Source organism: Phyllostomus discolor, chromosome X (genome assembly GCF_004126475.2).
Source record: "Phyllostomus discolor isolate MPI-MPIP mPhyDis1 chromosome X, mPhyDis1.pri.v3, whole genome shotgun sequence".
Classification (NCBI taxonomy): Eukaryota; Metazoa; Chordata; class Mammalia; order Chiroptera; family Phyllostomidae; genus Phyllostomus; species Phyllostomus discolor.
Window position 1 is genome coordinate 104,694,673 of NC_050198.1, and position 13,423 is coordinate 104,708,095.

The following is a 13,423-nucleotide window of genomic DNA, read 5'->3' on the forward strand; positions in this document are numbered from 1 at the left end:
CAAAATGAGAGCATGCAAAAGCCCAGGGCCCATGCAGCCCCTGTGAGTCTGAGCCCAGCCCTTCCTTAGGTTTGTGGTCTGCATCGCTGGGATCACTGGCAGCTGGTCCCTTCAGCTGTTCACTTGCATGATCCTGGCCCCAACCCCTACACTGACCTCCCCTGACCTATGCACATGGCAAAACCCAGCAGCCATCGTGGTCAAGGTCAAAATCCAGGGCCCTGCAGCTGCCAGTTCATCCACAGCTGACCCAGGCCCGCGCTGCCTACTCCGGTCCGCACTGCTCTTTGTGTGTTCGCAACTGACCCCTGCCACAACACAGGCATTTACAGCTGGCCCTCCCAGCCAGGTGGGTGGGCGTCACCGGCTGCAGCCAACATGGCTGGCTGCCCTCGTCCCTGCCTAAATATCACCAACGTTTTATTTCTCTTTGCGTATTTGTCTTTCCCTAGGAAACCATTTGACCTTCCCATAGAATCCCTTTACTCCCCCCTCCCTTTTGCCTGTTTAGTTATATGAGGCACTACCTTCGACTACTGATCAAAATGCTTCTTTTGCACACAGCTATGTATGTTGAATTTTGTCTTTTTTTCTGCTACGTTTTGATAGTTTAACACACAGATCCACCATGACTGATCATCAGAGGGTGGAAGAGACATCTTCTTTATCTCCTCACTTTGGCAGTCCCCCTTTGTTTGTTTCTATGCATTACATAGAGTGGCTACATCTTCCAGTGTTGGTAGAGTGCCCTAAAGCCGTAGGTGTCCTGTAGGGCCCAGTGGCACAATGCCCTTGGTCATCCAAGCTGGGTACTTCCCGTGTGTCCCCATGTGGGCTGTGTGCACCCTCTTGCTGCAGTTGAGACGTCATTGCTGTTGGCACGTCCACAGGAGGGATGGACTCCCAGGCTGATGCACTCAGAAAACTGGCTGCGACTTCAGTGGAGAAGTGGCTGCGCAGGGGCCGACCCCACGGAGCAATTCAGCAGAGCTCTGGTGCTCACTGGGTCTGCCGTTTGAGGGTGCTGCTGGCGGACGTGGTTGGGTGGTGCTCCCATGTGTTCTGAAGCTGGGCACCTGGTGCTCTGGCTCTGGAGCCTCCCAGGGGATGCTGGCCAAGATCAGCTCAGATGTCGCCTGCCTGGGGCCACTGGGCATGAGCTACCAAGTGATGTGCAGATGACTGCTACTCGTGCTGGGCTTGGAGGTGCCCAGGAGAGACTAAGCTGAAAAGGAAGGCCAGCTGCCACTAGTGTGGGGCCTGGGGCCACTTAGCAAGAGGTACACGGCATGCTGAGGCCAAATGCTGCTTGTTTGAGAGATTTTAGGGAAGCCTGAAGCATGTGCCAACAGAGGCCATTTGTATGGAAATGCCACTGGAAACAGCTTGGGTGGGCCCACGAGTTGAGTGGGACAGGGGTCTCAAAATCACCAGGGTGGGAGCAAGAGGGATAGCCAGGTCAATGGAGACTCAGTTATGGTGCCCACCTGCTGGGTCTGTTCGGGGGTGGCACAATTCAGTAAAGGAACAATGGCGCCTGCCAATGTTTCTGTTTGGGAGAAAGCTGCCCCTCCAACCCCCACCCCTATACCAGACAATTCAGTTCATTGTTAGTATGCAGATTTTTGTGTAATGATTTTTCATCCTTTAACTCTTTTGAATTTATTAGTCCTCCTATTAGTTTTCGAGGAGCCTTTAGAATTTTCTACGTATAATATTATTATATCTGTGAACAGATATAATTTGACTTCTTCCTTACCAATTTTGATGCCTTTTTTTTTTTTTTGCCTAATGTCTCTGCCTAGGACTTTCAGAACTATGTTGAATAGAAAGTATATTCAGTAATTCCTGTATGAAATAAATATTATATTTAACTTCATGATTTCACTTTCTTATAGAATTTAACTGAAGAGAATGTGGATTCAAACAATTAGCAAAAATTAAATGACAAAATTTTTATATATTTTTTATCTTGTGCACTAACATTGATTGTTAAAAGGTGTAAATGTACCAAGATATTAAATACAGAAGTTTAACTGTACCCTCAAAATACTTTCCAGATCTATGAGAAAAACTATTTCTTAATGTGTTTCCTGGCCCTTTTAAATATGTTTTTTGGCTTTTGCTTTCTGGATGTAAAAATTCTCTCTTCAAACTCTATGCTTTTAGGTGTTTCTCTTAAAACAGGCTTCTCTTGTGTAATGGGTGTACCCCATTTAACGTCACTTAATGGCTTGCATTTGACAGCCTCAACTATTTGTTGCTAATGTGCTTATTTTGTAAATCGTCTATGATGAAGGTCATAATGTGCCTTATAAAGGAAAATTAAAAAGGAGATATTATCCTGACAACACATTTCCATTACTATAGCTCCCTTTTGGATGCGTTTCTTTAAAGTAGAGAACTTTTTAGAGGTTATTTTATAGGGAGTCATGGAAACCGATGGACAGTACCAATGTCCACAAGTTAATTTGCAAATTATCCAGCTTAGCAATATTCCACCGGAGCATAATAGGAGAGCTATATGTATGCCATAGTCTAATATGTTGGGGAGATGATGTCTTGTCATAGTCTGAAGCTAAGCACAAACCAGCCAGCACCCTGATAAGTTTTTAAACCAAAGGCACCAAAGGGAAAAGCCACTTTGGGGAGATGACCAGCAACGCTGAGTATAAGACAAGGCCGTTGTTTGCTTTGTGTTCACCAACCTAACTGAATGTGTGTAAATTTCTTTTTTAGATGATTCCTATTTTCATGTCATATTACTTTCAAAAGTGATGGATTATTTCCCAAAGGATGTTCCTACTCATGCTAAGAGAAAAGAAAATATTTACATAATAGGAATATAAATATTTAAATAATAATGTTTCTATTACATGGATGTTTGACTGAAATATTTCCTTTTATTTCAAGACTATTTTTTTTAGAGAGAGCGTAGGGGAAGGAGAAAAAGAGGGAGAGAAACATCAATGTGTGGTTGCCTCTCATGCGCCCCCTACTGGGGACCTGGCGCACAACTCAGGCATGTGCCCTGACTGGGAATCAAACCGGCAACCCTTTGGTTCTCAGGCCAGTGCTCAATCCATTGAACCACACCAACCAGGGCATGACTTTTGTTTTTCCATAAATATGATCAGTGTAATTACTAGCTGTGTCTCTTCAGCGCTGCTATTTTTTAAGATGCCTGAAGTGATTGTTTTATTTTTTTGTTGATATAAAACCCCAAAGAAATTATAAAATAATGTCTGGGACCATGGCACAGGAACAGAAAATGTATAAAATATACTTATAGTTAATTTACTTATCAAACTATATACCTAAGACTACTTTTAAATAAACTACCCACTTCTAGTCTTTTAGGTATGGTTATAGGAAGTGGTTTTGTACCAACCCTCTATTCATTCTCCTCTTGAGTCCCTGGCTCTCTGGGGTTCACGTGTCATCTTCTCTTTCCCACTACATTCCAAGTTCCAAAATGTTCCAATAAGCATGACTTTGCATATGGACTTTTATATTAATCACAGGATATTTTCCATATTTGTGTCTACAATTGCTTCATGTTCAGAATGTACTACAAAATTGTCACCGATTGTATTTTGACCTATCTATGTTATATTCAAATAGGAAACAAAACAAAATAAAACTTAAGGTTAATCGTCTATTAAATACTGTCTGTGTAGGAAGTACTTAGGTAGGTAGTTATGAAACACTCCGTAAAGAAGGGAACTAAGACATTTTTCTTAACACTGTATTTGAAGAGCAAGCAAACTGTTTCTATTGAGATTCTTTAGTCGGAAGATCTATGGAAGGGTTGCTGGAATGATGCGGAGAGCTCCCCAAGCCAGTCCTCGAAAAACGCTACTGAATAAGAGGTACAGTGAGGAACCCCTATTTATTATCAAGATAAGAATACATTAAAAAGAGCACCTCATTTGTCACTCTAATGCAGCCGTCTCCTTGTGATGTGACCTAGGTTATGTCAATGACCCCCGTGATATTCAACCCGTGTGCCACAAGAATTTTTAAGGCATGCAATACTGTTACAAAACACAACAAGGGGGGGGGGGGCCTGGGACGATATACTATTACTGAAAGAAGCCCCCAGGTCCCTTATATCCGCCGCCAGAGGAAAGACATCTCTCAATGCCAGAGATTCATGAAAAGGAAAGGAAATGTTCATTTAATGCTGTACAGACTTAAAGTAGTGACCTAATGTCTTCACCAAAATCCCAAAGTCCCTTAAAACCCCCACAAACACACACAGTCCTTCCTTCCCTCTTTGTCCAGTCCAGAGTACTGTATCTCCTAAAGCTGCGGGAGTCTCCACTCTGTCAAGGCCACGTGGTTCTCTCTCCTCAATAGCCATGATCTTCTCTGCACTTCCACAGCCACATGGTTCTCCCTCTCAGGGCTGCACATGGTTCTTCTCCTCGATGGTTGCTGCATCTGGGTTTAAATCCCCGCGCCAATCGTCCTCTGCAGCCCCATTTCCGACTCCTCCCACACTCGGCTTCACATGCCAGAACTCATATCCTTCCAGCTTCACTGGACTGCCATCATGAGTCTGGGCAGGTGTGGCCCCATGTCCTGGAGCCAATCTTCTCCGAGCTCCCACGCAGGCAGGCGCTGTAGCTTGGGGAACCTGCCCCTAGTCACATCTTGGGGGGGAAGTTACTTCCATTCCCCTGGCTCAGAGCGTGGCCACAGCTATTTAACATATCTAAGGGACCAGCCAAAGGCTATAGATATGTTAAATAACGACACCAGAGGTTAGCTGCAAGGCTATTGCTATGCAAAACAGCTCTCAATGGCCCTGCTCCATTTGTCCCTTCCCCCAACCCACACCTGGGGAGTGGGAGTGAGGACATCCAAAAATCCCCTGGACACCTTGAGTTCTGGACCCCATTTTAAATGCCCATTTGGGGTCCCCCCTCTTGGCTGCACCCTGTGACAATACCTGCCTATTTAGTCAGGGGCACTGACCTCTCCTCCCTTCAACTGCCAAATAAAAATATGACAACAGCCAGCACAATAATTATCTGCTGTGAATGAGTCAACATTATAGCCTTTTTTGATGAGATGGCAAATAATATATGTTTTTGTGTACCACAGAATTTTAGAGATCAGTTTATGTGTGCCGTGAGATGAAAAAGGTTGAAAGTTGCTGAATTAACCTACTCCATAGTTTGCTGAATCTGTAAAACTGATGTACGAGCCATTGCCTACTTTCCAACTTTATCATAAAATGATATATACCTGACAAATTTGTAATTGAAATTTTTCTGTATAAATGTAAGTACTTAATTAAGTAGGCTAGAGTGAGAAATTATTTTGAAAAAGCTACAGAAACTGAAGATTTATTTTTTTATATTACTAGATAGCCAAAAATCACAAAATTAAATGTAACTATCTGCTTGACCCTGGGCAGATTTTATCCTGTAATGTGGCCATAGATTCCTGCCCCACACGATGGGGTTTAGTGTCTTTGTTGTTAGAAAAGAACAAAATATCCCACAATAGTTTCAAGACATCTTCAGAGATAGCTCTGACTGGTGTGGCTCAGTGGATTGAGCATTGCCTGTAAACCAAAGGGTGGCTGGTTTGATTCCCAGTCAGGGCACGTGCCTGGGTTGTGGGCCAGGACCCCAGTAGGGGGCGTGCGAGAGGCAACCACACATTGATGTTTCTCTCCCTTTCTTTCTCCCTTCCTTCTCCTCTATAAATAAATAAATAAATAAACAAACAAACAAACAAGTAAAAGATGTCTTTAAAAAAAGACATCTTCACATATATTATTTTGACATTGTCTACATTTAGTGAAGGTGATTTCAGTACAAGTTTGTATCCATCCCTTATCTCTAATCCCCTTCTTTATCTTACCTGTGATAAACATAGGATGGAAAGGAGGTAGTGGGAAGGGTCATTTCAATGACAGGTAAGCCAACCCTGAGAGAGAAAAGTCCCTCTTCCCGAATATTCTGCAATTATATATACCTGTTGTCGGAGCATTAGAAAATTGTCAAATTAAATATAGATTTTTCTAAAGACAGATCCTTTGCAAATATTATTGTCATATTTAGTGAATAATAATAGAGGGTGCTTGTTACATTTGAATCTCATATAAGCAAAAATATTTTAGTCTAAGCATATCTAAAATAGTTCATTACAAGTATTCATGATTAAAAACCTATTCGTTAATTATCAGGAGTGAAACTGTAATCCTCTGTCCTATATTTAACCTGGTAGCCCTACCTACATTGGCCAAGGAAAGAATTTTTCTGAAGGAGGCAGTGTTAAAAAACCAGAATCAAGCCTCATTGGCTCTAGCATATGCCAAAAATATTTATTGACCAATGAGAATATGGTTAGATCAGGAAGTGTGCTGAAGAGGCCATTCCTGGTAGGCTGGTGGCAGTTGAAAGAGGATCCCACCATCTGGCAAGAGAAGGAGAGGGAAAATATTATAATCTACAGGTTGAACTGCGATATAATCCTTCTTATCTTGACAACAATGGATGATACTAGCTGAATGCATTGATATTTAAGGAAGAGGTGAGACAATTATTTACCACTTGCTTACTATAAATCCTAATAGAACAAGGAAAGAAAACGGGAGGAATGAGATTAAGTCACTGAAGAGATTGATGGGGCATAAAGATTCTATTCTCTATGGGGGTGAGGCAGCACAGGGGAGAGCAATGGGGAAAAGATGGGACTACTGTAAATAAATAAGTAAAAAGGAAAGAAAAATATTTTAAAGAGGGTTAAAGCAATGCACATAAATTCCTTATGTGGGGTTTGTAGTCTAGGCAGTAGTCTTAGAAACAAATCAACAAACAAAATTCACCTGGGCCCTGAAGAGCAGGAAAAGACAGATGGAAATAACTGAGGAGAATTTTCTGGAAATGAAACCTAGAAGGTGACAAGATGGGTTATAGATAAAATTTAAATTTCACAATGTCTAAAAACTTACTGTTCTTGATGATGATATCTAGCATGAAAATTTTAAATAAAGAAGCCCTGAATTTTTAACTCAATTTTCACTTGTTTCACCTTTTGGGAAATACTTTCCCTATGGCTTAATTTTCATAGGGAAATAAGTTTCCCTATGGTTTCTTAAAAAAAAACTTACTCTGAACAATACTCGCATTTGGAATTTCATCAAGTTTCCTCTAAGGATAATTTTTAAAACTGCCTGTGACAATTCCTGCAAAAAAATTGAGAATTCTGTGAAAAAAATTACGTTGCCCATCCCTGAATCTTTCTCTATATAGCATGATATTGCTATACTAAAACATCCTAAACTAAGATACAGAATTCTTACAAATATTTTCAAACGTGGTAGTTATAAATGGGCTCAGGTGAGTACATGCCTTTACATTTTTGTATGTTGTTGATGCGTGGGTCACTGGCCAGCAGTGATCACGGAACGCTGTGGATGGCTCATCGAAACATGAGAAAAAACATACACAGAGACAACCCAGTTTCTGTGGAGAAGTAGGGATGGATGGCCACCCCCTCTAGTGGGGAGCGCACCGATTTACCATCCAAATGTGCTTTTATTGGGCTCGTTTTGCATAATAATTCAGGTAAAGTACAGTATTCATCAGGGGGAAGTAAGGAACTATAGAAAACAAGGAACTCTGTGGGTCTATTTTGAGTCGGGGTCAAAGAGCTGTAAGACTTTGAGGAACAAACTAACTTCCTCCTTGGACCCCTCTCATTCAACTGAGAGCATTCTAAACAAAGCAGGTTTCACAGGAATTCACATGTTGTTTCTTAGGCCTGATCACCCGGGGAATCCGCCCTTTCCAGCACAGAGTGGCACCACCCTGTCATTGTTTCAGGCTTAGCACGGGAACTAAGGCAATAAGGAGATTTTCTCCCAGACGATGAGGACTCAGGCTATATCAAAGCCGAGGAGCCAGGGTCCATCACCCCCTTTTGCTGCAGCCCCCCAAGTCCTTCTTTTGGGGGGCCTCCCAAAGTGATCGTGCCTGTCTTAGGTCGTTCCCCCCGTGGGGAATCTTACCCATCTTTGGCTAACCGACCAAGCTTTTGGGGGTTCAGTTATGAATGAAGCAGCAAAAGCAGCGCTCCTGCCAGGGAGATAAGCTTTTGTCTCCTTGCTGGCTTATGGTCCAAGGTCACTCCCTCAGCCTTAGCCTTGGCGGGGGTTTCAGCTTCTGATACCAGGCAGGGCGGTTCCCAACATATTGTTCTTCTAATTGTAGAAAATTCAATATATTCTAAACTCTATACAAGATGAACCACATTCATGAGTTAAATTGTAAAGTTCATAGTAGTTTGCCTAAAGGTTTCCTCAAAATCAGTTCAAAGTACTTACAGTTAAAACTAATTCCCAAATGCAAATGTAAGCTTCTGCTCCTTGATTGTGACATTCTACTTGGCAAAGCTTTTTCCTGTTAAGTGTCGTGGTTTGTTTGGTCTGTCTTTAATGGTATCGATAAACTATATTTTGACCATAAGCTATTTATAATGCATGTGATTTCTCCTGAGGCATTATATTCCATACCATACAAAGTGGAAGTGCCAACAATTGCTAATTTTTATGTGGTTGATGAAGTGCTAGAGAGTGGAATTTAAAACAAATGTACCTGATTTGCAGACATCACAGTGTGAAGAAAGTTTTCATCACTGTTGTTGTCTACACAATGTGCGAAACTCACCAACAAAAGTGAAATATTTTCTCTTCTATTTTAGTGAGTCTTGCTAAGCAGATCTTTCTAGTTAGAAAACGTGTATTTTTCCATTTTTATGACATATATTTAGAAGTTGTAGGAGATTTAAGAAATTGAGAGAGATAGTTTATGGTTCTCTATTTTTTAAAAGATTTTATTTATTTCTTTTTAGAGAGAGGGGAAGGAAGGGAGAAAGAGAGGGAGAGAAACATCCGTGTGTGGTTGCCTTTTGCACATCCCTTACTGAGGACCTGGCCTGCAACCCGAGCATCTGCCCTGACTGGGAATTCAAACAGAGGCATTTCGGTTTGCAGGCTGGCGCACAATCCACTGAGCCATACCAGCCAGGGTGATTCTTAAGACAGATTTTCTGTATTCCTCTGTCATCACTAGAATGAACTTCTAAATGAACCCACCAAATCTGAAAACTGGCCATTTCACAAGTAAGTGCAAAGAAAGCACGCCTTTTCTGACTGAAAAAGAGGAACTGTAAACTAGGGACCTAAATACATTTTTCCTCTCCCATTGGCCATGGCACCTGAGGTTACAAGCATTATAGTGCTACCTTTCATTTGCATTAAAAGAGTAATATTTTATTAGACCCAGTATAAGAGTGGATGAACAATATCATATCAAATGTTATGGAATAGGTGAAATAGAGAAAAGCATATAGAAATTGCAGAGTATAAAAATATTATTTGGGGATGATTGTATATTATTGGCAGAAGATAAAAGTAACCGTAACTACACACTATTTACACAATAACTGCAGGTGAACTAAAGACAATTTTTAAAACCATATAAAGATTATAAAGAAATAAAGATCATTATTTGTATAATCTTTACATACAGAAGGCCTTCTTGAGCAACACCAGAATCTCAAAAGCCATAAATTTAAAAAAAACAACAAAGATTTCATAAATATTTCTGTATAGCTAAAAAAATCATAGAAATCAAAAGACAAGTCTGAAAAATTATTGCAACAGAGAAAGTATTTTCATTATAAACATTTGTCACAATAAACAAAAGGCACCTATAAAATCCATAAATAAAACAACCAAAGAGATGTAAAATGGGAAATATAAGTATACAGTTCATAGTAGAGTGGATAAAGGTAATAAACATACCAAAAATGCGAAATGGCTCCAGTAATAAGAGGCAAAAAAATTAAAGCAGCAATAAATGAACATTTTTCTTCATTAGACTGGTAAAAATGTTAAATGACTGAATAAAAGAGGCTGTACATTAGCAGAATTGCATGGGTTTAAACAATAACCCAATCTCTTGCTGGCTGTATAATTCCATGCCAGTTAACAAGCTTATCTCTAGTTCAGTCTCTTTATCTATAAAAGTGAAGGTAATAATGGTTCCCATATTATATAACCATTTGAAATTATGAATTCACATCCTTTTGAGTCCCATATGAAGAATTTATCTAAAGAAATAAACTTTATCTCTATGAAAGATATGAACAAAGTATTTCCATGTTGTTTGTTGCAATATCAGAACATTAAGGGCCTTTAAAATCTATGAATAAGGAAATGAGGTGATAAAATAGGGCACAGTGGCCATGGAATATAATCGAGCTACTAAAAAACATGAGGTAAAGCCCTGGCTGGCGTAGCTCAGTGGATTGAGCGCAGGCTGGGAACCAAAGTGTCGCAGGTTCGATTCCCAGTCAGGGTACATGCCTGGGTTGCAGGCCATGACCCCCAGCAACCCCACATTGATGTTTCTCTCTCTCTTTCTCTCTCTCTCTCTCTCTCTCTATCTATCTCCCTCCCTTCCCTCTCTAAAAATAAATAAATAATTAAAATCTTTTTTTAAAAATGAGGTAAAGTTGTATGAAAATACTTGAAGGAATCTCCACAATGTTTTGCTCCGTGAATGAAATCAGCATACAAGTCTAATAACATGTATAGTACAAAACAAAAGCTAGAATCTACACGTATGTATATGTTTGTGTAAGAAAAAGAAAATGCCTGAAAACGGAGGCATCGAGTTTCAGACAATAATTATTTTTGTGGACGAAAGGGAGCCTGTTGATTTTACTCTGGGCCCCGCCAGATCCGCCAAGGCAGGGCCTTACCCTTACAGACTGCTCACGTCCTTGTATTTGGCCCCTTAGACGTGTCCGGTGTTTTTGTATGCACGCTTCCCCTTGGGCCTGTACACATTTTATCTTCTACCCCACTTTGTAAAAGGACAAACTGAACTTCTGAAAAGTATTTTGCTCAAAGCCTCAGAGGTGGTAACTATTCCGGAAAGTACTTCCAAAAGGATAACTTGCAAAGTGATCCTTGAAACTCCTCACTCACGTCATCTCCTCATGGGTTCTACAAGTGGTTTGTGGTGCCATACATCTTAACAGTGCTTTTTGACTCTCTCCTCTCTTAAATCAAACAAATGTGCCTCTAATGTAATATAGCAATTTAAATATTTGAAGCGAGTGGGTATGATATGGTGTGGTGCATATTTCACACTTATCATTCACAGATAACGTATATAAAATACAACTTTCAACAATGTGGTTTACACAGTGTAACCACATTTCATGGAATTCACAATACAGGGTCCAGCAGAAGTAAGGCCTGCCTGAGTGTGATAGGTCGGGTAATAACATGGGCGTGATAATTTATAGTTTGAATTTGAACATTTTACCTAAAATCTCACGTGGTGTGCTTGTGCGCGATATTGTTATGTTACAGAATGACATGCTTCTGATTTTGTAATAAAAGATTTGTAATAAAAAGGGGCCTTATTTCTGCTGGACCCTGTCTATTTCCATGACAGACCTGTTTTCTATATTACATGCCAAATTCTGTAAAACATATACTTTGTGATTATATATATATATATATATTTGGGCTGTAGCCATTCACCTAGTCCGAATGCCATATCGGACACCTCCATTTATGCAACTTCTTGAAGAAAGCAGAAAATAATAATAGTCTCTATACATTGGAATTCCCATAGGTCACTGTTTGTCCTTATTAATAAGTTTTGCCTTTCCTGCTTTAGACAAATACAAGTCTGAAAGAAGCTTTTTTTCTTTATTTCGTGACAGTATAACAGTACCTGAATAGCGCACGTAGCCACTGGACGCCACCTTCAAGTCTCTCATAAACCCTATTCCCAACCAAACCTGACTTCTTTCTCAGGACGATGACTCCCCACAGCATGGAGAAGCAATGCATTTTAATGAATATTTATAACCATGTAAAAGTTGGCATTTAAAACGGAAACCACTGTTTAGGTCCTGGAAACACACACATAGGTGTAGACAGAGGGGAATTGAGAATTATATTTCACTAGAAGGGTAGGGTTTAGTGTTTGTGAAATGAAAAATATTAGCATTATAGTTCAGTTTAGAACAAAAAAGGAATAGTGTGATTAACTTAAAAAATGAATGGTAATATTGCCATGGCTAGGACTGATAGTTGAGGTAGATAGGTCACAGTAAATAATATTTTTACACATTAAAACACTTTCCTCTCACACAAATTATCCAACAGTTACATAAAGAATTAAAGATTCAGGCAGTCCTTACTGATCTGTGAGCACCAAGTGACATGAGGCTCATGGAAACTTTATTGTTTGATTTTCTTGTTCAATGTCTTTCATTTTGGCATGTGTAGCATTCTATCTTTGGAGTTGACTTTATCAGAAGCTAACATTTTAGTACGATGAATGAAGCAAGGTAGAAAAAGGTTCAGATTGATTAAGAAAAGATTCAAAAGCTTTAACACTCTTCAAAATACAAGCTTGAAAATAACCACTGAGACTCTTAATAAGTTCTGTTTAAGTGTTTGTGATTTTTTTCAGAGCAGGTTTTAAGTAGGAATATAGAGTTTCAACATCTTCATTTATTTTTTAAAATTTTTACTTATTTATTTTTAGACAGAGGGGAAGGGAAGGAGAGAAACATCAGTGTGTGGTTGCCTCTCATGCGCCCCCTAGTGGGGACCTGGCCTGCAACCCAGGCATGTGCCCTGATTGGGAATCGAACTAGTGACTCTTTGGTTTACAGGCCGGCACTCAATCCACTCGGTCACACCAGCCAGGGTCAGCTTCAGCATCTTTAAATGGTAGTGTGTGTGTGTGTGTGTGTGTGTGTGTGTGTGTTTCTGTGTAAAAGGCTGTTGGGGTAAAGATAATAATGGTCACTCATTTGTCTTTCTTGCCCTGTTAGGAAACAGGAGGGAATACACCTGTGTTTCCAGAAGGAGAGTTGGAGAACTCTGATAAACTCAAGTACCTGAAGCCCCGAAGATGTCTATTCCCACTAGCAGTTTATGTCCAGATCTTATTTCCTGTTTGCCTCTCGGCCCCATTCCACTGTCACCTCGATACCGATATTTCTGCCCTCATTATGGCAACCTGACTTTCATGAGTCCTATTGCTCTCACAGTTAAATTTGGCGGGTTTGGTCTGTGGCGATTTCACGAGAGCAAATTAAACAGGCCAAACTGTTGAGTTGTAAGGACCTAAGAGTCTTCTGTTACGTTGTAGACATTAGATTATTTTATGTAACCTATTTTTTATCCTGAGTTTAAACAATGCTAATTTGCATATAGTTTGCATCCATGCCCATGGGAAGCAGACTAATATGGTGAGATGAGACCACAGATAGTGCATTGTCTGAACACAGGATTAAGTCATGCTTTAGTCTTCTGAGCCGCTATGTGACTTTGGGCCATAGTTACCCACTTCAGGGTCTA